Source organism: Hoplias malabaricus, chromosome 14, assembly GCF_029633855.1.
Source record: "Hoplias malabaricus isolate fHopMal1 chromosome 14, fHopMal1.hap1, whole genome shotgun sequence".
Taxonomy (NCBI): domain Eukaryota; kingdom Metazoa; phylum Chordata; class Actinopteri; order Characiformes; family Erythrinidae; genus Hoplias; species Hoplias malabaricus.
Genome location: NC_089813.1, coordinates 23,605,997 through 23,632,147, shown reverse-complemented (window position 1 = coordinate 23,632,147; position 26,151 = coordinate 23,605,997). Strand labels below are relative to the sequence as shown.

Below are 26,151 nucleotides of genomic sequence, written 5' to 3'. Positions count from 1 at the left end.
CTCCTGATACTCTGCAGCCTCTGGACGTCCTGCATGTCCATCTGCTTTTGTGACTGCTAGTCTCACCAACCAAGATCAACAGAAACATACCAAACTTAGACCATACTTGGATTGAAATTGCAATTCTGAACGAAGACATGTTTTTAAATGGAAACAGTTGCAGCCTAATGTCATACGTTATATGCTGTAATTCAGCCTAAATACCAAACGTGTGTACTGCCTGTAGATTAGAATCCACAGTAATTGGGCAGCCATGACACATTGAATTTCTCAAATAAAAAAATGCTGGACTTTCTCAGTGATAAAAAAGTGCAAACACAGTATTTATCAGTTGCATTTATGTAAGCAACCCAAATCATTCATACCTGGGCTTGATTTTTGTTACTTTTTTCACACTTTTTTGCATCAGCTCTGGATCAGTTAAGAAGTTCGTAATCTTGGAGCATTTCACCTTGATTTGGTTTGTTTTCATACAAGGAAAAATCCAAGTGCACCAAAATGCTTCACAGGAAACCAAATGAGAATGTTCTAACTGCTGATTGGTCAAAACTGACTGGGGCAGGAGCAAGTAAGTAAACACAGGAAGAAGGGCCTGTGTTGTAAACTAATGTAAGTTTCTAGTTTATTTCTGAAATCACTAGCTAACCAGTTCTCTGTTTACCTGCTCTGCTGCGTAATAAGGTTGCACGGTTTGTTTCAAAATATAGCAACTACTTTGACAAACATTATTATAGATTCAAGATTCAGAATCTGATTCTGAGGCAGCATCAGCAGCAGAGTGAATATATGCAGTTTGTGCACAGCCTTTAACTTTCATGCTTGGTAGCATCGAAGAGGGAGACTTAGCAAGTGAGTTGAACTGAACATAGATTAAATGAGCACTAGGTAGTATTTTCACCTTAAAATTACAGCTTCAAAATCACTGTAATGTTCCACTGACCTGTAATAAGGAGAACCTTAGCCTCTGTCATTGCTACTCTGGGGTCAGCACTGCAGAAACTGTACTGTGTAACATTTGGGGGAGGGAAGGAAACCACCCCCCTACTGCTTTCCTTGCCCCCTCCCACTTGATTTTTAGGACAGTGCTGTAAAAATGAATTACACTCTACTAGGCCAGGGAGCCCAGGACCAAAAATACCAAATCTTACCTAGTGTTCCTTTAATTGGGGGAAATAATTGATGGATTTCATGTAGTGTTTTTTTTACATGTGATCTATCATAAAACACATATCATGTGATATGAGTAAAGCATTTGTTTTGAAAATATCTTCTTAGTAAGGGGAATGGGATTTTTGCATAGCATGAATGGGTCAAATGACATGTCATTTTAGTAGATGTATGTCTTTAGATACTGATAGAGCCCATTGCCACTGATGGAACAGAGACAGGGGGGAAAAAAGCTCCTAAATGATCAAAAAGGCTTTATTTCTTGACGTGGTTTCTTTTTTCTTCTGTGTTTGTTCCTCCTGGGAGGGTGTTGCTGGAGGGATAGGGATGTTAAATGAGCTATGGCGGTCTACTGAGGTGTGTGTGTGTGTGTATGCAGGCACTTAAGTGTGAGTATGTGTGTGTGTGTGTGTGTGTTTGCGCATGTTTTGCTGTTCCGTCAGTGAAGAGTTGCCACGGTGGGCTGTTTGTGAGGCAGCTGTGAGAAGTCGTTTTACAGGAGTGCGAGCAGGAGAGAGGTGAGGATTAGCCAGCGCCTTTGAGCCGGAACACGCCTGTCGAGGAAGGAGCAAGGGCTACAAACCATGGATCTAATTTCCTTTCTCCTTTCTCTCTCTCTCTCTCTCTCTCTCTCTCTCTCTCTCTGTCTCTGTCTCTCTTTCCCTCTCTCCATTCCTCTCCTCCCTTTTCTCAGTCAGACAGCTGAGACGTTCGTACATGCCGGCTGGATTAGGCCGATTTGCTGCCCATGGTGGACTAAAATGGTCTGACAGGTATTTTCTCTGGCTGCCCCCTTTTGCAGGCCTTTCCTCAACTAGCCTTTCATCTGGCCAGCACAACACAGCTCTCTCCTCTGCCTCACCACGTTGAGTAGTCACTCTTCATTACCACTGACGTATATACACATACACACACACAAACGCACTCTCAGCCTAGGGCCGGTCTTCAGTCTAAAAACCAGCATTCCTCCACATTGTGCAGAAAAACGTACACCTGTGGCCTCCATTGATTGCGCATTTGGACACCTCCCCTCATGTCTTTAGAGTTCACGGCTTTATAACGTGGCTAATGTTTTCCACCGCAGGTCATGAGATAGCCCTAAGGTGAACGCAGGGCCGGGGAGGCCGCTTCTCACCCAAAAAAGAAACAAAAAGAAAGGCCTCTCTAAGCTCCTCAGGCTGACCTCTGGGGCGGTACTGGGGGAGGGGATCGATTGGGCTGACCCAAATAGATTTTGTCACCTCCCCCTCGCCCCCCTCTCCGCCTCCACATGCTCTAGTCCTGCCGTCAGGGACACTGGGCTAATGGGTCAGCGTCCAGTAGAGGGATGCAGGGAAGAAGCTGCCTCTACTTCAAAAGCAGTTTATAACGGTTTGGGTCACTTTCCAGCCAGTTTCCAGAGGTTGATTGTTAACTCTGTCTGTGGATCAAATTAATGTATGAAGGGCATCCCTAAGGTTTGAGTTGGACATTTGTGGAAGGGAAGCTTTAGAACTACTAACTCATGGAGCTGGATTGACACTGAGTGAAGCATTTATTATGAATGTATTTTTGCAGTTCTAAGCTAGGGTTAAAAAATATACAATACAATATTTTGAAAATACAAGCAGAAAATTGTGATCAAATATTGGTCTGAAAAAACTAAATTAGATTACATCTTACAATGAACAAAGTTTGAAAATGTTATATATTATTAATATTGGTATCCACTGATCCTCCAGGGTGTGGTATTTATGGTGGAAAGTATGGCATCTTTAGATATTGGCTTGTGCAGGACTCAAAGAAAACTAACTTAATTAATTAATTTTTACCATTTACGGTAAAAATAATGAAAGAAGGGTTAGGGTTAGTTTGTGCAGTTGGTTTAGTTATATGTATATACAAACATACAATATATGTTTATACCAGCTGTTCATGTCACATTAACACTAAGCACAACAAGCCACTGCTTTCCCTGTGGCTTCTGAAGTTAAAGCTCCAAAAGAAAAATGATTGAAAAGAGTTTGATTATACCACAACGCCAGTGTTTCATCCATAACTCTTTGTTTAAAAGTTTTGGATGGGTTTAATATTGACTTTGTTGTCCATTGGCGCCCTGTCCAGGGTGTGTTCCCGCCTTGTGCCCAGTGATTCTGGGTAGTCTCCGGACCCACTGTGACCCAGAACTAGATAAAGTGGTTATAGAATTTATAAAAAATTTTTTTTATGTATTTCTTTTAATTATTGTAATTTATTTTAATTAATAATTAATTAATCTATTACATTTTAGCATAGGTAGTTATTAGATAACATAGGTTATTTAATAATATATGCGTGTGCTTTACTTGACTGGGCTTCTGTGCTTGTGCACAAGTAAAGAAAGAGATATTGGCTTGTGATATGTTTTTGAAGGATGTCAAATATATGTGTGTATGGTGCATCCAATGAGGAATGAAACAAATGATCAAAACACTGAATAAAATGAAAGTTTATATGTTAGGCGTCAACGGATGACAAACAACTTTTATTGGCCAATAGTATGGGACACTCTGAAGCAGCCACAAATAAGCCTAAAGTGGCCATGTTCATTGTCAACAGTCTACTAGAGGAGTGAACCCCCCCCCCTCCCGCAGTCATGGAGTCATGGAGATCCCTCCAGTACTTTTAGGATATGTTGGAATGCTTTTTTTGTTACCTGCACTATTAATGTTTACATGATAGAATGCAATCAGATCCTCACATCAGTGATCCGATATCATGTGTAAAACCTTCTTTTGGAAGAAGAGGGTGTTCAGCAAAGAGCAAGTGCCTACTAATGTCCCTCATTTCAGGACATTTTTTTCACTTATTAAGCTTTATTTCATTCATTCATTCATTATCTGTTACTATTTATTCAGCTCAGGGTCACGGTATCTACCCAGAATCACCCTGGAGGGGGGCGCAAGTCCTTCACAGGGCAACACACATTCACAACTATGGACACTTTTGAGTCGCCAGTCCACCTACCAACGTGTGAATTTGGACTGTGTGAGGAAAGCAGAGCACCTGGAGGAAACCCACTCAGACACGGGGAGAACACACCAAACTCCTCACAGACAGTCACCTGGAGCGGGACTTGAACTACAATCTCCAGGTCCCTGGAGCTGTGTGATTGCGACACTATCTGTTGCGCCACCATGCCGCCCTTGCTTGTATTTTGAAAGCTGAATTGCAAAATGGAAAAAAAAAAATACCCACAATCACAGTTTTGCTGTGTACATGTTTTGCATCCCTGGTGAAGACTGTTAATGGTCAGTAGAGTGGAGATGAGAACAGGGGTCTTTTCTGTTTGTGCTCTTTGGGTTCAGATATCTATCTTTTTTTTTTCTTTTCTTCCTTCTCCCCCACATTTCTCAGTAATAGGGCCTTTTCCTCTGCTGTGCAACTGAGCCTTCATCACTCTCCTCCTTTCTCCTCTCCTCCTGTCCCTCTCTGTGCCTGGCTCACAGAGCCACTCAGCTGAAACGGTGTTCACTGAATGAAGTTGATGAGAAGTGTGTCCAGAGAGGATGCCCAGCAGGCAGAGCTTTCTCTCTCTCTCTCTCTGTGTCTATATGTGAGCAAGAAAAAGTGAGAGAGATAGTACAAGGGTCCTTAATGTTTGTGTATGCAGTACTTTTGCAGTGTTTGTGTGTGTATCTGGCTCAAGTCTCCGTTCATTTTAGTTTTGGTGTCAGAGAGTGAGAGAAAGGGAGGAGAGAGCAGGGAAAGGGATACTCGGGAGGTTGCGTTGATGCACTATTATTCGGTTTACTTACCGTGCATTTTCAAATGGCCTGCCAAATGATATATCAATGAAAATCTGCTCTCTGAGTTATGGCCATCCACTTATTCATCCGATGATGGAGAGACTGAGCGCCATGTCCTGGAACGCCTCTTCTCTTATTGTGCCCCATTACTTAGCCTCTCCTAGTAGCACTAAGTGATTTTTAGAATGCATTGCCATGGGCTCTTTTCTTCCTCCTTGACTGTATTTTTTCCCCCCTTAAATGGCAGTGAACTACATTTGCACTTAAAACATATTCTTTAATCTTCTGTTATTTTACATACAAATTGCATCCTGGCCAATGCATTCATCATTGCTCATCTCCTCCACTCCTCTCCTAAATGAAAAATGTATCTTAAATGAATAATGGATCGCACTGTAGCATAATTTTCTTTGTGGCGTGCTTACAGTTTTGGATTTTTTTTTATTTTTTATTATTATTGTTGTTGTTATTAATATTATAGCTATTATTATTTCGTTCAGCTAGGAAAACAAGGCTCATATCTTCTTGCAGCCTCATTTTGGATGTTCTGAAGAAATGATCGGCGATCAGAGTGCATCGATTGATATCGCGGGAAATCTGACGGTTGAAGCCTTGAAAAGCATTCCCGCTTTGATTACACAGGGCCTGGATAGATGTGCACGAAGAGGAAAGCATGGTTGAAGGAGAGTTTGGACTCCTGAGATGCTTCAGATCAATTAACTTGTGGTATCTGTGGAAAGGCTCAGATAACGCCGCTAAAAGCCTCCTGATTTAGTTTGAACTTAATTTCTTTTTTTAGCTGCTGTCCCCTCACTATCTCTCGCTGTGGTGCTGTCACTCCAGCTGGAGCAGAAGAGGGCCAAATCCCTGACGTCCTTCACGTGCAGCCAAGAGGAGTGGATAGGTGTGAGCGAGACAAGAGCACTGTAGGTGGTCAGACAAGGATGGGGCCCCCGCCACTTTGCTGAAATCGGCCAACAAGACCTGCATATGGGGGCGTGCGTGTGTGTATAGTGGATTCGGCCACCTATTAAACTCTCCCATGACTTCTTTATGCTTCCATGCTTCCTTCAGTGACCTGACCCACATATTACGCGCTTCTGCTAGATCTGCCTCCATTCAGCTCCCGTTCTTGTTCCTGTATGTAACAGATCTAATGATGGATTTCGCTGTCTGGAGGAATGGGGGGTGGTGGTGGGGTGGATGATGAAGGGAGGGTTCATGCTTCACTCGGGCATCTCTTTGGCTCTGGGGTTTACAAAATTGGAATTCACAACCAGCTGAGGGCTGCAGTGTTTAGAAGTAGGTACAGCTGTGGCCAGAAGAATTTGGACAGAGACGCAGTTTTTTTATATTTTAGCTTTGGTTGCACCACTGCTAAATGGATTAGAAACCAAGAAATGAAGATGTGATTGAAGATCATGATCATGTTCATGGTTAAATGTTTATGTATTGCAAGCTGTTCAAAAACATTTCATATATTGCATATATATAAATCATATATTTTAAAATAATTTAATATTTGAAGGGTGGCACCGTGAAACACACATTGGTAGGGGATTGGCTACTCAAAATTGTCCATAGGTATGAGTGTGTGATTAAATGTGTGAAGACTGGCGCCCCCTCCAGGGTTTGTTTCCATCTCCGGACACACCGTGACCCTGACCTTGATAAATAATTACAGACAATGAGTGAATGGCATTTGTTAAATGCCAGCAGATTTACTAGTAGATTTACTAGTGTATCTTGGTGGTGTTGGCCAATCTGAACATTCTACCATCATAGCTATGGATGATAATAATAGCTTTATATGCAAACTTGGGTAGCACAACAAACTGTACAAATGTGTCATCTATTTTGCTTGAGGTATTTCCATATATAGCTCATTTTGCACCATACTTAGAATATTACCATTTTGCATAATGTCATGCAATATCAAACATTGGTTCTTGGTTTTTTCCTCTTTTATAATCCTAATAAATATTTCATGATCATAAGATTTCTTTCATTATTTTGAATTCTGAACTACACCTGATCACGAAAATCCATTCTAAGGTGACTTAATCTTTCCTTATATTTGAATAACCACTCTGTCTCTAGTTTGCAGTTGTCTACACTGCTTTGCCTGTGCCTCTGTGCTACATTCAGCTCCAGCATTGGACTTGCATCTGCGCGTGTAACTGATCTAATGATGGATTCAGTTGTCTGGAGGACTGGGCGTGATGATGAAGGGGGTTCACACTTCACAAAGCCCCACTTGGGCGTCTCTTTGCTGGCTGTGGGATTCACATAGTCACCCCCTCTCTCTTCACACCAACTCTGGGGGAAGACAGCGCTCCCTCATCTCTTCCTGTTCCGCCATCCAAACTGTTCTGGCAAACCCAGGAGGGTAGCGCATGGCTGGGCCGAACGGAGGCGGCTCCTCCATTTTTGTACGTGCCTGTACTCCCGTGGCATTCCCGCTCCCCCTCGGAGACGGCCCGGTACAGATGGGAGCTGCTGGACCGCAGCGGCTTGTGTCACGATACGCCGCCAAATTCACGGCTGAGCAGAAAACAGCTTTTAATGTGTTCCTCTGTCGAGAGAAAATGAACAGAACACAGCAGTCCCCTTTGTTCCGTCCTCCCCCCTTCCTTCCCCCCCGACACACACAACACACTGTTTGTCTTGTATTATGAAGAATATGGGCCTAGTTGATTTGTAGCTTGATGAGTGCAGCCAAAAAAAAAATTAGCTGTCATCAAGGCTCATGATCACTGCTTGTTCTAAAGGTCATATGTCTTGAATTAGCTGTTCATTATGAAGGCTGGGTGGCGCGGTCCATGGACGGCAAGCGCAAGACATGAGCGGAGGGAGAGATTCTTAATATCCAGATGGTCATCGTTTATCTGTTCGACTTGAGCCCTCCTGTATGTGACTGATCGCACACCTGCAACGATACGATCCGAGCCCGGCTTTGATACATGGGCGATAAATGGATTGATTAATAAGGAGGATGGTGATGGAGAGGGAGCTTTCGCTATCAGTGTGGACGCTCCTCTGAGGTCAGCCATCTATCACTGCTCCGTCGGCCATGTTAGTTTGCTTTGGTAATGAGTGAGCTGACATTTACACAGAGCTCACCAACCGACCGCCTCACCAACCAAGCCGCCGACCCACTGATTACCTTCGAATCTTTGAGCTAGCAGCCTTTTGATATGATATGAAAAAAAAAAAAGAAATGCAAAAGAACACAAGCGTGACTTCTCCCCCAGCCTGTTATGCGTTTGCATACATCATTACGGGAACAATAAAAATCAATTGGACATTGCAGAGTAAATATAAACAAATGTGTGGTACAGCGTAACGTCGAGTGGCCTGTGTTTACTTTTAGGCAGATTTCATTTAGCCGTGAGTTTAAATGGTGATTTACGAGAAGATGGAGTGTGTTGCCTCGGCTTGCCCGCTTTCCCCCTGCCTGCCTGCTTGGAATATGAGATGGAAGTTAAACAGTGTGAAGCTGCAGCATTGAGGGAAGGGCTTTGGACGTGTGGGCAGTGTAGCATCAAATAGATTGTGTTTCCTCCCATGTAAACGGCTAATGTGTGCCGAGCGCTCTGACACAGATGAATGTAAGGAATTTGCTGGAATGGCTTTACAGCCCGTCTGAGAGACGACGAGAGGAACTGACTGCGTGGTACCGTCCCTCAGACGTTTTGTACGACACACTCACTCTCACACACACATACTCTCACACTCACTCAGTAGCCAGTCCCTCTCTCCCAAACTCCCTGTGCTCCTGCCATGGGCAGCTGTTGAATGGCGGCGCTCAGATTGGTGTGGACACTAGGGGATGGCTTTTTATTGGCTGTGGGATAAGAGATGGCTGCTCAAGCGGTGAGATGCATTTGCACACATATACACTCATACACACACAGGCACACCATGCCTTGGATCCCACACGGGACATTTGGCAGCTCTTTGTCACAACCATCTCTGTAACATCAGGAAATATTGCAGTGCGGTTACAGGTTGTGTGATGGCGGGTTGGGCAGTATGCTAAACATATCACACTACTTTGCGGTACATAACATTATGCACTTTCAATATGTACTTTCTCTGTTAATATATGGAAAATGTTCAAAATAGCCAGTTTATTGGAATCCAACATACATTTATGACAGGTGTCCATGTCAATTGCCTCAGAACATAACAGACTGCAGCCATTTCCATGTGGCTATTGTAATTAAGGGCTAATCTGTCTTCACCCCTGAGCCCTACCACTTAGCCCTTCCCCTCTGTTTTGCCTGGGGCTAGGGGTGTCTCAGGTCTTGTTAGGAAAGAGGGGGATGTCTAAATACCCAGATATTCCAGGGGCACAGTTCAAATAAAGGGCTAGGAATGCCTTGTAAATGTGACAAAAGTACGGCACAAATGTTTGTATTTTCTCAATTAGAAAACTATAATAAAAATTGCATTATTTTAGTTTATTGTAGCTTCAATGCATTACATCCCTTTACTTCATAACAAACATAAAACATCACTTATACTGTGTTGATGTCTCGCAATTTCCAGTTGCACCTTAAGTGGTGAAGCAATTAGATTCTATTTCCTGTGGCTGCAGCATTTTTTAAGGTGGAACTGGAAGGTTTGAACAAGCTAAGAAAAAGCCAGTTAAATTCAGCTTCAAATCACAGAGCAGTAGGGCTGGGTGATAATACAATTATCAAAGGCATATGATGCATTAAATTTAACTATGTTAAAGTCTAGATGTAATACTCTGATACAGGTGCAGACTGGCAGCAGAGCACCACTGAATTGCTGCTCTTTCTGGTGTTCTGATGACGTAGCAGGGTCTTGAAGGGTTGTGCTAATTCGTAAGGGAAGATTTTAACCACTACACACTAACTCAGTTCCAGTGGGCAAGATAATACTTGAAAACAAACGATAGGGGTATAATTAAGAATTGAGATTCACCCCCAAGTCTAGAGAAGGCTCCAAGTCACCAAGGCTGCACAAGTTGAAAGTAGTTGGGCAGAAGATCTGAGAATGCGCTTGTGGTTTTGGAATGAGTTATCCGACAAGCTCATATAGATGTGATGGATCAGGAGCCTACACACTTTTGGCTGTGTGTTGGACTTTTCATAGCACATATCAGGAGCATTGTACATGGAAGGTGTTTGAAAATATGAAAGGAAACACTTAGTTGATTCTGTTTTCCTGTATCTGTTTGTGAACCTTGCTAGTGAGCACTTCCCAGCCTCTCCATTTTAAATGTACATGCTAGATGTACGTTATATTTTCTATCTCACCGCTCAAGATCCATTTATTTTTATCTCAAATGAGGGATATTGCACCGTGCACACCCACCCACACATACACACGCAAACTTGTGTGCTCTCAGGCACATATGAAGAAGAAGAAAAAAGCTGCCTGACTCTGACAGGTGGTCTAACTTGGTGTCACAAGGCCCTCAGGGCCCCTCTGGTGCTCAGGTTTGCGAGCTGCAAGGGGCTGTGCCTGGTTCAGTGTGACACAGGTGGTGTGAAACTAAGCCTGCTCCCCTCACCTGAAATATTCACATTTTTCCGGCAGCAAAGCTTTGATCTCTTGCAATCAGCAAGGGAGCGGCGGGATGGGAGGTGGAAGAGGGGGAGGGGGAAGAAGGGAAAGAAACAGCACAAACAACAGGAAAAAGGAGCACACCTGAGGAAGGAACAGATTGACATTTCTTAAGAGAGAATAAACAATGGCAGGTTATCCGTGTTATCCATCGCTCTTTTCTTTCCCCCAGCCTGCCTTTCCCACCCCTCCGTCGATCGCCGTGCTAAAGTGGGCCAGCGTCAACGTTGCACTTGCAACTTTGCCGAGGTAAACTCCTGATTTGGCGCAGTTTGTTATGGATTGTCATGTCACTGGCCCCAATTTATACTCCTCTCCTTACCATGGTTATATTTACTCTGTAATAAATTTTGGGTAGACGTTCATTTATTTATTTCTTTATTTATTTTAGCTACGCAGAGTAGGACGCATTGGGGCGAAAAGCACTTGTGTTCCAGGCTGCGCTGAGATAGACGATGCCGTCTTGTTTCTTGCCCTTGTGCAAATTTATCATTCACTTTCGGAAAACTACCAGTGTTTTGCGCTGTTGTGCCAACTTCCTCCCAGTAAGGGCACAATCAGTCACTGACCATGTATTTACTATGTCGCGGACGGTCTGATTATAACCACAGAGTGGAACGTGAAAGGAACAATGGACCGTTATTACGATGATAAATAATGTGTACTAATTGGACATCCGTTCAAAATGTATGTTCACACAAAGCAATGTTTGGAGACTAATTGGACACGTATTCAAATGACACTCAAAAAAGACGGGATAAGAAATTATTACAAGTTAAATAGAATGATGTAATAGTGGCAAAACTATTATTTATCAAGGTGTGAAAGAGTGAAATTTGTTTCATATCTGTACACATATACGTAAACACACTGCGTTCGGAAAACATCACTCATTGTCCATTTTATCTGCTCAATACATTACAGGCTGTAGTCCACCTGTTTTTCTGCATACTTTCTTATCCCCATTTCACCCTGCTCTTCAATGGTCAGGACCCTCACAAGACTACCACAGACCAAATACGAGTGGATAAAGCAGGGCTGTTAGAGTCCTCCGTGTCACTGCTGAACTGAGAATAGTTCACCAACCAATATCCAGCCAATAGCATCCTGTGGGCTGCACCCTGTATCCACTGATGAGGGACTAGAAGACGACCAACACAAACTGTGCAACAGGTAAGCTGCTTTCTCTGACTTTACATCTACAGAGTGGGCAGTGAGTGGACACTGTTTAAAAACTCTTTTGTGTCTGATCCACTCATACCAGTGCAACACACTAACACAAAAAGTAAGTTTCTCTGCAGCGCTTAGAATGATCCACAACCCAGACCTTACCTGCTCTGTGGTGGTCCTACAAGGCCTACAACTAGACCTACAAAGTGCTGTATGGTCAGTGGAGCTGATAAAAAGGACAGTGAGTGTAGATACAAGGTAGATGTTCCTAATCCAGTGATCGTTTAGTGTGTTCAAAGGACTTTGTTGATTTACCAGATTGCATCAACTGCAAATTCTAGGAGAAACTTTTTAATGGAAAGAGAACTGAGCTAGAAATTGGCCTGATTGATTGAAAATGTCACTGTGGATAGCGATCAGAATCTGTGCTTGATTAAGATCAGACTTCTTGGAGGATTTTTACATGTTAGAGAGTCAATAAAATCTGTCGATATATTAAGCCCTTGGCCAGATCCAGAGTGTAGTCTCTAAGTAATTGGACAGTTTCTGTTGTTTTGACTGTGTGTACTACAGCACAATGTGTTTGAAATAAAATAATGCAGGATTTTAGCATTAATATGAGTACTTGGTAACGAGTGCACCATGTAGAAACCATTGGCTTTACTAATTCATGCTTCCCTGTTTCAGGATTCTTAAATAATCAGACATTGGGCTGTTCAGTTATTCAATTGTTTCTGTTAGCTGTGTGTAACTGAACCATTAGTTCCTGCAAAGAATAGCAGAGAGCAAAGAGATAATTCTTGGTGTGGCATTTATATTTGGAGTGGCATTTACTCTTTGTTGTATTTCCTTGACAGAGAAGTGTTTGTGGACCACAGTTTCTTATAAGCAGTCTGTAGACTGGTATTAGTGTTTATGGAAAGCTAAAACAATTACTTACCTGTAGGAGGTATGCACTTTTCATATATACCTATTCATATATATACGTATATCTAAAGTATCTCATTTTCTCTTTGAAGCAAGGTAGCAAATGTATGCATGTGTAGTAGTCTGTACAGCTGATGATACCAAAGATATTGTTGATGATAACAGCAGTGAGAATAATTATTTAAGGTAAAGAGTAGAGATCGACCAATATGTCGGCCGACCAATTAATCGTGCAATCATTTTTTATATAATCGGCATCTGCCGATTTTAGTGCAAGAGGCTGATATTTGCGCAATGCATTGGGCAGCTCTATCATTCTGGCTGTTAGAGCTCCCCTTGTGTCCATTTTGTCATCTTAGAGGCAGACATCACTGAGCACGAGTACAGCAGTACAAGCCTCCAACATGTAGCTGCATGACGTCTCTTCAGAGAAAATGGCATGTAAAAATGGCTCACACTATTTGTTACTGGCAGCTCTTTGTAACATACACTCAATATTCTGCATCATAAACAACTGAGTTGATAGTTGTAACCTAGAAACCCAGCGTTATTTAGCCTCTAAATTCGCTCATTGGTCGGCGGTGCCTATAAAAAAAAAAATCGCTCATTGTTATATCCGTCAGTATATCTCAAGTACTACAAGTCGACAGCTAAGGTACCAAACTAAAGCTTAAAGTCACTGATTTTCATTGATTTAATCATTTTTATATAAAATCCCACTCGATAAATAAGTATTTTTGCTGTTATTGGAAATTGTTATGAAAAAATATGACCGTACAGATTTTCAGATTTTTCATGGCGCCGTATTTGAGTCAATGTGTACATATCATACACCAACCACACGGGCAGACTCTCAGGATCACGAGGATATACACTAAAATGTAGGACTAAGGAATTAAAGCCAAAAGATAAGATATTCCAAACTTCAGGTTTCTTCCTCATCAATGACAAAGCCACTGCTTCTCGACGCCTGAAGAGCCCACAAGCGACTCACACACAAAGTTAGCACAGCAGCACTTAGGTAGTCCCCTTCAAAACGAGACTAAATCTGAGTCTCTCTGTCAAACCGTTCGAGAGTAATCCTCATGTTTGTGTCAAGAGTACTGGCCGAAAAAATAGTACACATTTTCAAAAAATAATTAAAATATGATCCCTGTGGACCCATGTCACACCTACTGCCGCGTAGCTTAGGCTCTTAGCTTTCCAACAACATGTCAGTCAAGTCTGTAGACCAATCATGGGCAGAGTTATGGCGATGTACACCCAAGGAGGCGGGACAAACACGCAACAGAGCACATATGTTTTCAGCACCTAACACACCCAGACACCGTGAGAGTGACTCATACGGTTCTATTTGGCAGCCACAAGCTCCATAAACAATAATCAAGTCAATAAACATGTTTCAAAGCTTAGATGTCTTTTACTAGTTAGATTTAGTTAGAATAGTTACTAGTTAGAATGCACTTATTACTTCCTGGCATATTGCACTTAATGTAAGGTATTTTGTATAATTTGTGCTGTAGTTCGAATGTTAGATCCTCTTTTGTAAGTCGCTTTGGATAAAAGCGTCTGCCAAATGCATAAATGTAAATGTAAATGTAAATTTCCCCCACTGAGGACGTTTAAATGCAGCAGGGGTGTGGGGGAGGTTGCCTTGCTCTACAGCCAATCAGAGTGCAGCTCTCGCCTTTTAACACATCGGTCATTTAAAGGAACACTGTACTTGATGAGAAACAAGTGTAAACATCAGAAATAAACTCAGTACATCAGAATAAAACACACCATAAATAAGGGTTTTTACTGTTTGGTGAGGGGTAAATGGCCAATTGGTGAGGGACAGGAGACGAGTTTCACATAGAAAGTAAAGAAAAACACTGAGATGTTGACATTAGGTCTAGACAAGATATATACACTGTATTTTTGCAGTAAAAGTAATCATTTTCCTTATGGAGAGCTTGGGGTCTAAACAGACTCTTGGAGAGGCCATCTGTCCACTGTCTACTCCAGCATGAATAACTTCAAATCAGTAGGAGGTATCAACTCCAAATTTTACCTGATGAAAGTAGACCCCTGGAGACACAATTGTAAAAAGAAAAAACTAATGGGACTCATGAACTCTTCAGTTTATTTTTTCAAAAATAGACAAGGAGCCTACATTTTTTTGTGGTTTTCATAAGCTTTTGACCACTTCATATATATTTCAGGACCTCTAAATGGTTTCTTTTAAAATTTGAAGGGTTTTCTGTAAAAATAAATTGTGATAATGCCTCTAGTTTATTCACCGCTTGAGGAATGGGAATATCGGCTTTACTTATCGGCCATCGGCCACTACTGCTGTCTAAAAATCTGCATCGGCCATCAAAAAACCCAAATAGGTCGATCACTAGTACAGGGGTATGTTTAAGGCCACACTTTGATCAGATTCCTCAGATATCAGATCAATGCTTCACATTGCTCCAAATTATACAAACAAACGAGCACTATTTTTCAGGTTTAGGAATATTTTGGCTCGATAATGCAATCACTGAATCAAAACACCACTGAGCATGTGTTTAAAATACAGAAGGCTACAGTAAAGGAGATGTTCACAATTTTGTAAGCACTTTTGTTTGTGCTGAGTGTATTTCCTTACCATTTGCTAGCTCTCTGGTCAGTGTGCATGCTGGAGAGTTCTCAGGTGTTTGAGCACATACCTAACTCTGTAAATGTGAAAACAAAGAAAATGGTATGCATCACTTACTGAGCCACTTGAAAAGGTATCTGGAGGCATTTAGACTGCAGAGAGAAGTTCAAACTTTGAAAAGCTTATAAAGAAATGTATATGTTGCTCTATTTCTGCTCACATAATTTTTTTTCTCGACTGTACTGTTCACCTTAAAAGACACAGAGCTTCTTAATGTAAACACACAGCAAAAAACAGCTCCCCAGTATCATATAGTAGTACTTTTTGGACCTCAGACCTGTTTTATTTATTTATATATTTTATTATTTTTTTAATTCTCTTCATATATATTTACATTACTGTGCATATGTTTTAGGCACCAGAGATTGAGATTTAAGAAGCTATTTTTCTAAACCATAAGTGTTTATTTGCTAAAAACAAATAAACAAAAATTGCCCAAAATTAGCATAAAACCAAATAACCAACATTATTCCAATAAGTGTGATATTCTGTGTGTGAATGTGTTGGTTTAAATTTTTTCAAATCTCTCCTCGTGGCAGTCCACATTTTTTTTTTTATTTTTGTTATCATTCAATACCTGGTTTTACTGTATATATTTGATTATTTGATAGAGATAAATTAAATTAGTAATAAATTAAAATGGTCATTCCTAATTGGTATTTGTTAATTGGTATTTTACCAATTTGATAATTGGTAAAACTGTTGTTGAAGAAGGCGGGAACAGGTATTGAGCAGCTCGGTTTCAGCCTGATATTGTGGATGCCTGTTGGACAAATCTTGAAGTAATGAATTATTATCATTGTAGTTAAATACAAATTAAAGTTAAATACAAATGGTATTTTTTTAAGAGTGTTTTTCAGAACAAGCATTCCAGTATTCCAAGTGTTTGAAGCATGCTCAGGCCAGCCATACCAATTACAGTCAAAGTACTATAGGTGTAATAGTGTCATATTATTGATTCAGCAGGTTGTTTTTAACACTCCCTAAAAGGTATCCAGTTCACTGTATGCAGGGATGGACTGGGACCAAATAAACAGCCCTGGACTTTTTCCCCAAATAGGCCCACCAGCTGAGACGGGTGGAGTGGGGAGGGGGTGCTGGTAAAAAGTGCATATCTTATCGCCATTATTTTAAAATAATTGAAGAAACCCATACAGATTAACTAAGAACGACTAACAATCAAGAACTCCTAAACATTACTTGCACCCCCTAAAGTGTGAATCTCTAACCAAAAATGTGTGCAGTGACACGTTTAATATACTGGTTTCAGTCACTTTGGTCATCCCCAGGTTTCATACAATTATTGTTCTGCAGTAAGTTATGCAGAAATGAACTTGCTGCGCATAACGAGATTAAATTGTGGTCATTTAGCATGCTTGCTTATTTATTTATTATAATGCTATTGTCAGATTAGTTTGTAGTTATGTGTTCGTTTTGACAGCAGTAAAAACCACATGATATTTCTCATCATCACGACACAAATCCAGTTACTATGAGCTGACCATGAGAGGAGGCAATGAGTAGCCTAAATGTAACCTACTGTTTTATGTCCTTCTCACTTACCAGTACCTCTTCCTCCGGTAAAATTTCCCTTGCTGACTGTCCCTCATCATGACCACCAACATGTGGTTGCGCATCCGGTTAAATTTCCACCTGGTTCTCAATCTCGCTTTGTGATTCAGTGCTTTGGTCAACGTCGTAGTCTAAGGTCTGGCCCTGGAGGTCTGAGGTCTGTATTATTGTCACGAAGGAATGACGATTTGCTCTGGCCAATCAGCGCTCTGCAGGGTACCAGATTTGGCCAGTGGAAAAGCGAAAGAGCCGTGCCGAGTCGAGTACAGTTGTGTATGTTCCATGCAGTGGAAAAGCACCATAAGACATTACTGCTGCTGCTGGCAGTTGCACTGCAGCAAAAAAGCTCTTTGAACTTTTTACATTTTAATGCATCATTTTCAAGAGACTTGGATTTCTTTTTTTTTAACTTTCCCCATCCACCTTTCTCCTTACATTTTCTGTTTGTCATATTTCTGTTGAAACTAACAATTCACTCGCTCTTCTTTGTTGATTTTAGGACTATAGAATTTATGCTTGACAAATGAACAAATTATTGTATTAGCGCCATCAGTTGTTGTTAGTTGTTTGTTTTGGTTATTGAACAGGGCAGATGGCTGTAGACCGGATGGCCGTTCTGGACTTTTCCTGAATGCACAGATTGCCAGTCCACCCCTGACTGTATGTAGCAGTTTAATTTTACATTACAATTGTTTTATTCATATATTTCAGCCCTAAAAGTATCAAGTAACTGCTGAAACAAATGTTGAAAATACTAAATATACATATAAAAATGTATAAAATATATAATATATAATAATAAATAAACCCCAGTGGATAATGATTTATAGGTTGGTAAGTAAGTAAGTAATAATATGTTTATTATTGCTTTCACACAGCTCCAGGGTTCTGAGGTTCAAGCCCTGCCTCAGGTTGGTCGGTGGATTGAACTCTAAAGTGTCCGTAGATGTAAATGTGTGAGTGCGTGATGCACTGTGATGGACAGACGCCCTCTCCAGGTTGTGTTCCCGTCTTGTGCCCAGCTAAAACGTGGCTTTCAATTCACGGTCCAAAAAAACACACATGGGTAGGTGGATTGGCGGCTCAAAAGTGTCCGTAGGTGTGAGTGTGTGTTGCCCTGTGAAGGACTGGCACCCCCTCCAGGGTGTATTCCCACCTTGCACCCAAAGATTCCAAGTAGGCTCTGGACCCACCGCGACCCTGAACTAGATAAGCGATTACAGATAATGAATGAATGAATGAAAAAGATATATATATATATATATATATATATATATATATATATATATATATATATATATGATCAAGTGAGTGCAGTATAATGGTTACAGTGAAACTACATGTTATTATTGCATTTCACATGAGGGAAAGTAGTCAGCGCAGTGCCTAAAGCTTCTGCTTTCTGCGTAGGCTTCAGGCCCTGGTTTTGATTAGGCACAGATTACTACATTATTTATGGTTTAATTTGATGCGAGTATGTCTACCTCATACGGTAGCTGATCCTTTAATGACATAACAGCTCAGAAACTAAGTAGAAAGTAGGTGCGGTGGCACAATTTGTGTCATTGTCACACAGCTCCAGGGTGTGTTCGAGTCCCGCTCCGGGTGACTGTCTTTGAGGAGTTTTGTGTGTTCTCCCCGTGTACGCGTGGGTTTCCTCCGGGTGCTCCAGTTTCCTCCCACGGTCCAAAAACACATGTTGGTAGGTGGATTGACTCAAAAGTGTCCTGAGGTGTGAGTGAGTGTATTAGTGTGTGTTGCCCTGTGATGGACTGGCACCCCCTTCCAGTGCGTATTCCCGCCTTGCGCCCAGTGATTCCGGGTAGACTCAGGTAAATGCAATTTGTAACCTTAATGTACTCTATTTTTACACACTTATTATCAATCTATATAGTCAAGAGCTTCCATCTCCACCATATAGCTGTAAACACTAGCTTTAAAGCTGAAGTTTGCACTCTAACCACATATTGGTTGTTTCATATTAAATCCAATGCGCGGGAGTACAGCTCCAAAACAAGAATATTGTCACTGTTCAATTACTTACAGACTGCACTGTATATTTGTTTAAAACCCCCTGCAGTGTTCATAGGGAATTCACTCCACATCCTACACACACTCCCAGCAGGCCAAGCACAGTTCTCTGCTGCGGCGACGAGGAGGGGGGTGGAAAAATGTTTTTCTCATCTCTTTCTAAAACTTTCTTAATGAAACCATAAGGAACAGAGGGATGTGTGTTTTAGATGAGGTGTTGATGGATTGCAGCGTGCAAGGTGCTAAAACTCCTAAATGAAGTGCAGCGTGACAGCTAATTCCTGACAACGCTAGTCACACCTTCGTTGATCATTGTAACGCTCACGTGCTGCTGATCCTCGTTTTCGGATCCCGCCGTTGTCTGTGGAGAGTGCCGTCTGAGTGACTGGGGATTAATTATTCGGGATCATTTCCCAGGTTCTGCCGGCAGCTTTAGAAGGGTGTCAAAATGAGATTTTCCTGAGGTGGTGGTCGCTAAATCAGCACACCATGCTGCTATTAACGCATTATGCCTGGTGATATACAGTGTGCTCCTCGTGGTGCTTTTTGTTTAACAGGTAATTGTGCGTTTATTGGCACAGTCTCATTGTAGGGTTCGCTTTAAATCTTTCTTGGATTTCTATTGTAAGGGAATGATATCTAGTGTATTCTAAAAGGCATAAGCTCATGTATCATTTGTGAATTGTAAAATTACATATTGTCCTTTGATAATACTGATACTGAAGGCTACAGTATGTCTTTTAGCCAAATATAATGTGGTTGAGGTGAGAACTTGATGATTTCTGGGTTAATTTATATTGGTCAAAATGAATCAGGCCTGGCTTGTCTTTACTCATGTTATATCTTTCATTCATCCATTGATTTTTTTTTCCTCATTTACGTAACTGCTTTAATCCCAATTAGGGTCAGGTCAGATCGGGCTGGAGCTTACCAGGAATCACTGTGTGCAAGGCCAGACCAGGCCCGCTCGACAGGGTCCCAGTCCACCACAGGGTATCCCAAAATCGCTCACACACTCAAGCTTATGGACAGTTTTGCATAGTCAGCAGCTTGCAAGGCCATACATTTCAGATATCTGCTCATCTCACAACTTTTCTGAAATGAACTATTACTACATAAGCCAACTACTGATGTAGAATGATTAGTTTTGAATCTAAAATACCTCTACAATTGCTACCTAATGTATAAATCTTCATTACGATACTATACACATAATGCATTTCCACCTTTCCACAGCCGGTGCTGGGGGTTTAAACTGACCTAGCCCATCCTTGGCATTGATGATTGTGACCTGAAGCTTCAGAGCATCCCATTTCTCATTGTACAGTTCAATGTGTACACTTGTGTCCACAATGGCTTCACATTAACTTAACTCACTCATTCGTTCATATTTTTGTTCATTTTCTGTAACCTCTTTATCCTGTTCAGGGTTGCAGTGTAACCTAGGCCTGTCACATTAGACAATTTGTTTTTGTGATCAATATATTGTCCCAGAAATATTTGCTATAAATTACGTTATTGTCATTTTAAGACCATTTTACGCCATTGATATATAAATCATATAAGAATCATATGTAATATATGATATATACGTGATATAGAATCGCGTAATAATGCAGCTACACCCCTTTAAAGAGCAGTGAATAACAGAGTTGTCAAGAATAAAAAATGTAGTTATAAAAAATACTTTGGAACTGGAATATTAAAAATGTTTAAATATCGTAAATAAATAAAATATAAATAAAATAAGACCACTGTTTTCAAACAAATCCACAAAACAGCTCCAGAACAGAGGGACCAAAGAAAACCTGAGGACTTAACAAAGGGAGTGGCTAAATACTGGCGAAAATTATTCTTATGTAAACAAAATGCCATTAAACACAGTGTACAATACTGAGGTCAGCAAAAAAATTGAGGAAATGTCCATATATTGTACAAGCTGATATTGTAATTGTTGTGACAGGCCTAGTGTAACCTGGTAGTCACTGGGCACAAGGTAGGAACAAACCCTGGACAGAGCGCCAGTCCATCACAGAGCCAATAAAGCAACTGAATTCACTAATTACAAGGGCAGTCTACAAACTTTTGGGCATAAAGTGTGTTTCCTATTTTAATGATTTTGCCTACCTGCAGTATTAATGATCTCAAATGATATCCTCAAGCATTTCACAGTGTACAGTAATTTGAAGGAACAATTCGGCGAGAAATCTAATTTACACCATTTTCCCAGCACCTGTCTGGCAAGACACACGTGGTGTTTGAGGTTTGCGTCTGTAGCTTTACACCAAGATAAAAGGCTAATATAGCTAACAATCAGGGCTGGACAATAATTTAAAAAAAAAAAAAAAAAACACTTTCAATATTTCAGTTTACATTATTTACAGCATCCATCACTGACTGACATTCATTACAGGGCACTCCCGTCAGCTTATTTCACTCAGCTTTAAATTTAGTTTAAAAATCTTAATATTGACAAAGCCAGGAGGTTTATGTTTGATGGTGATGTCATGTTTTTTGTTTGTTCTTGGCTACTTTTATGTGGCTTTTGTAGTGTTCACATCGATGTCACAATTATATCGGATCGACCAAAATGAAGAAATATATTGTGATAAATGTTGCCCCTATCGTCCAAACTTACTAACAATAATGGAAGTGTATATTACGTCAAATATGTTAAAATATTTGAAGCCTAATTCGTGACACCATTATTTCTGTAATGTGTGTTTCACTAGTCCTCTAACAGGATACGTCCAAGGTATTTTTTAACTCTTGAGCTCCATGGACAGGTAACATTCTTTATTTTGAATTCACCTGCCCACAGTCGCGCTTGGTGAGACTACTCTCTCCTGTCCCAGCCAGAGCAGATCACCTTAAATCTCAGCCATGGCCACTAGCCAGCAGCAGCCTCTTCTGCTGGATCCCCCCAAATGTGGGGTTGTTGTATTTATTTATTTTTTTCACCCCATTTCCCGCCTCCCCTCATCAATGTCAGGCCTTTGGGGACAAGGCTGGGGGCGTGGTCGGTGCCAGTAATAACGTGTGGGCCAGACTAGACTGCAGCGATCGGGCCTATTGATTGTGTTGATTTGATTTATTGATCGATCCCCCCCTCTCGAATGTGGCGTCTGAGCAGCGGCACTAATCTGAAACGGCTAAGGACAATCTTCTGCCTTACAGAGAAATGGAGGAGATAAGAAACATATGAAAAGGAACTACACTTATCTTAATCGCACACTAGGCCCTTCTCCTCTACCTCACCAGGAGCCTGTGTATGTGCGTGGGTCCGTGGTCAGGTTTTCTTTGTTGGGTTTCCTTGATGTGTAGGACTGTGTTCAAATCTAAGGATTCTTGTATACACGTATAGACACGGGTAATAATCCTACGTCTGCACATATGGAAGCCGCATGTGCCATCTGGGTTTCATACATGTATAGATAGTGACCCTGTTTGTGTGGACTTATGTTCTTTTGTAAACGTGTATACCTTTTGTGAGTGAGTGAGTGAGTGTGTGTGTGTGTGTGCAGCAGGGGTTTAGAGGCAGTGCAGTCACCAGGCAGAACAGAGTGGATCTATAAATTGATGGAATTCAAAGCCTCCAGCATCGATTACCATTATAACAAACAGCAGAGCCCAGAACGTCTGATTATTTTTAGACAAAGATTCTGTGCTCTCAGCAGCAATTCTGCTGATGCTGTCACACTTTCAGACATCTGCCTATGATTGCAATTAGATGGGATACAAAAAGAAAAATAATACCTCCATCTGCATTTTTTTTCCCTTTTTGTTGTTACCACCCACACTCTTTTTTTTTTTTTTTTTTTTTTTTTTTTTTTTTGTGGTTCATTTATGCTGGTGTGACTACTCCTGCTCACTGGGTGGAACCAAGTGCTGTCTGCTGTTCCAGATGTCAACAACTCCCCCCCTTTTTCTGTTGTCATCAGCTTCTCGTGCCACATATTTTGTGGCAATCAATTGTAAAGATTATCCGGCACTATAGTACATCTGAAGGTTATTGCCACACTGTGTGGATTTTTGCAATACAGATCGACTGTGTGCCTCATGGTGTTAAAGGTATAGAGGGTGATAGTTGGCCTGATTATTATATCTGACAGTATACAAACCTTTTTCATTCGGTTTTAAGTAGCCTCTCATGTCCTTTGACATGCGGTCGTTTCTTCTTTAGAACAAGCCTGGATTACTGGATAGAGACCACCACCGATGTCACCTATTCAATGGCATGCTGAAGAACTCTTAACAGTACCCCCCACTCTGAAGCCATTTTGTTCACCCTTGGCTCCATTTTTGCATATTCAAAAGGGCTGCACCATAGAGTTTGGAGGGCGTAACTACCTCAGCCAATCAATCTGCAGCATTAGGCCGTCTGTCAGGCGGGATGACAGATGCTGGCCTCAGCAGGCTGGGTTTAGCACCGCCCTCTAAGGCTCCTCCTACACCCAGAGCGGCAGCACTTCCCAGGGGGAAATTCATCAATTATGGCCGGATGTTTGACTGGCATAGGCTTAATGACAGGGGCCTCTCTATTGACCTGACTGGCTACCACCATATCCAAAATGCAGCCAACCAATACCTTTTTACACACCTTATAAAAACAACTAGCATTGACTGGTTGTCTGCTTTTTTTTATTTTTTTTTAAATGACATGCCTTAAGCCTTTTCCCCCTATTGTTGTTCATTAGATCTGACTTGTTGTCTGCTGTGCCTGTCTAGAATTGTGCCTAGATCTGAGGAGATGCGTCCTGACGAGCAGTGGTTTCTTGACCAGGGAGTGATCTGAAATCAAGAGACTGTCGCAGACGGAAGAACTTTAAAGTGCTTTAATAGGTGTGGACCGCAAGCAGCCTTTGATTATCGTCCGCAGTGTCACGCAGAAACTCTCAGCTCTCGCGTGTATGTGGTAATTGTCGAGGCTGTGCAAAGAACTTCTGACTAACGCACATCATCACACGCCACACACATTGCCGCTAACAGGCAGCTCCACAGCTTTAGTGCATGATGGGTAAATGGAGAACAGCGAGGGAAGAAGAGCTTTCAGCAAACAGTGCAGCATCAGGTGGGTCTGACGCCTGTCTGAGCCAAAGTGAAAGGAACAAAGGGGGGGAGGAAAAAAAACAGAAAAGAGAGGAGTTTGTTCTCCAAAGGTGAGAGAGAAGCAGGTTTATTTTCAGCTCCTGCACTTAGCTGCTCTCTGTTGAGCAGACTGAGAGTAAAGATGCCAGTTGGGATGCCTCAGATACTACAAGTATTTGTGAACAAAGAGGAGAATCATCTTTCACCGCACTATTGACTGATATCTGTGATAAAAGTTAAGCGCATTTTTCTATGATTTGCCATCTTAACAATGCGCAAGATATATTTTTAGTATTAGCCAAATCTCCTCATGGTCTTATCTCCTCACTCAACTAGAAGTCACTGAAAAAGTGTCTCCAAGGCAAGGCTGCAGCATGTAACTCCAGTCTGAGAGTGAAGAGTGAAGAGAGAGGAAGCAGTGATTGTGTGATAAAACACATGTATTTTCCATGTGAAAAACATGGGTTTTTTTTCTGGAGGGGAGGTGTTTCTGAGAAGTGTACTCTCTTCCAGACCACTGCAAAGATATCCAGTCATCTGCCTGGCATCCTCACTTAAAAGGCTGCCTTCCTGCCATCAGTGTTGAGATGACAACCACATGACTCTTCGAACGTTGCGAACATAAAGATTAAAATGGCCCTTCATGATTTTTTTTTAAATGCAGTAGACAATTACAGGCCTTGACTATGTCTGCCATCCTGACAGCCCCTCACCCACACAGTGTACGTCAGTCAGCTAGATTAGCTGCTCTTAGTTTGCTTAATTCTAATAGAGGTTAAATCAGCCATCCCAGGCCAAAAACTCTCTTAAGTCCCTCAACAATTATGGCTTAACGGAATCATATAGGTTTCATTTAATAAAAAAAAGCACTGGAGCTTAATACTTTGCCTAAGTCCGAGTGGGTATTTTTTAGGGATTCTTTACTGCCAATTTGGGGAACGTCTCAATTGAGTCATTGAGGTTTAATGCCCCACTGTGCTCCACATTTAGTTCATCATGTGCAGTTAAGCACAAATTATTAAAACCCCTGCCAGATCTTGATTTGTAATTATTTATTTTCTGACCAGTAGGTTTTTTTTTTAATCTATAAATTGCATAAAAGACAGTAAGACCTTCTGGAGATGCAAATTATTATTATTATTTTTAAGATTTTTACTAAAACATGCCAAAAACATCCAAGAAAGTCAGTTTTTATCATATCTGTCCACAGTTCAAAGAGGAGCACTTTTGGTCATATATTTTGTGTTTAACATGTAGTTTTTTAGACACTAGGACACAGGTGGACCCAGACTTTTGACTTAAACGAGTTCTTTTTTGTCCTTCACCAAACTTTACCCTGTTGATTTGATTAGTGCCACCATGTGGAGTCATGAAGTGGCAACTCTCGTAAGTCAAACTGGAGGGGGAGTCTGTTTTGAGCACCTTTTTGTGTTTTAATAAAAAACGATTGATATGTGTTACCAGTGTCTCAGTAATGTATCATAAAAGAAAGTGATATGATATATCAACATATCGCTGTATCGATATTTTGTCCAAGCCCTCGTGTCATACCTAGGGCCATTGAAACAGAAAATTCTAGGAAGGATTTTTACTTTCTTGTCCTGTATGTGCTACCTCTGAATCCTCGCTTTGTATTAAAGATTAACATTCTGACTTGCTTCCATTCTTGTGTTTGGGAACAACGCTTGGAATCTAAAACTGTGTATCATCAGGTCCCTTTGCCTAATTGTAGACATTCCGATTGTCTTGAGAGTTTCATTCATTCTCGTGTTAAACAGAGTAAAGCCCACCTTTCCAAATAGTGGGACTCTGAAACCTAATTTTATCAACAAGACACTTTAAATATCCTAATAGCAGTGGGCACAGTTAGTTGGATCTGCAGCTACTATATATATATATATATATATATATATATATATATATATATATATATATATATATATATATATATATATATATATATATTGTCCTCAGGATTTCTTTTTCTGCTATTAGATAATTTTCTAAATTGCCTTTAAGTAAGACTGCAGATTAATTAAAACCTACTGAATTTAATTTTCCATGTCATATATGAATTTGGTACAGTAATTGAAAAGCCCTCCTCCTTCTCCCTCCTTTCTTTTTTTCAGACCCCCCCCCACCATT

The 26,151-nt window shown here is 41.0% G+C and overlaps 1 protein-coding gene across 3 annotated transcripts in view; it reads left to right on the top strand.

Annotated features, from left to right (window-relative positions):
• LOC136666160 (homeobox protein cut-like 2) overlaps positions 1–26,151 on the top strand; it is a 220,017-nt gene that overhangs the window by 70,342 nt on the left and 123,524 nt on the right. The window lies entirely within an intron of this gene.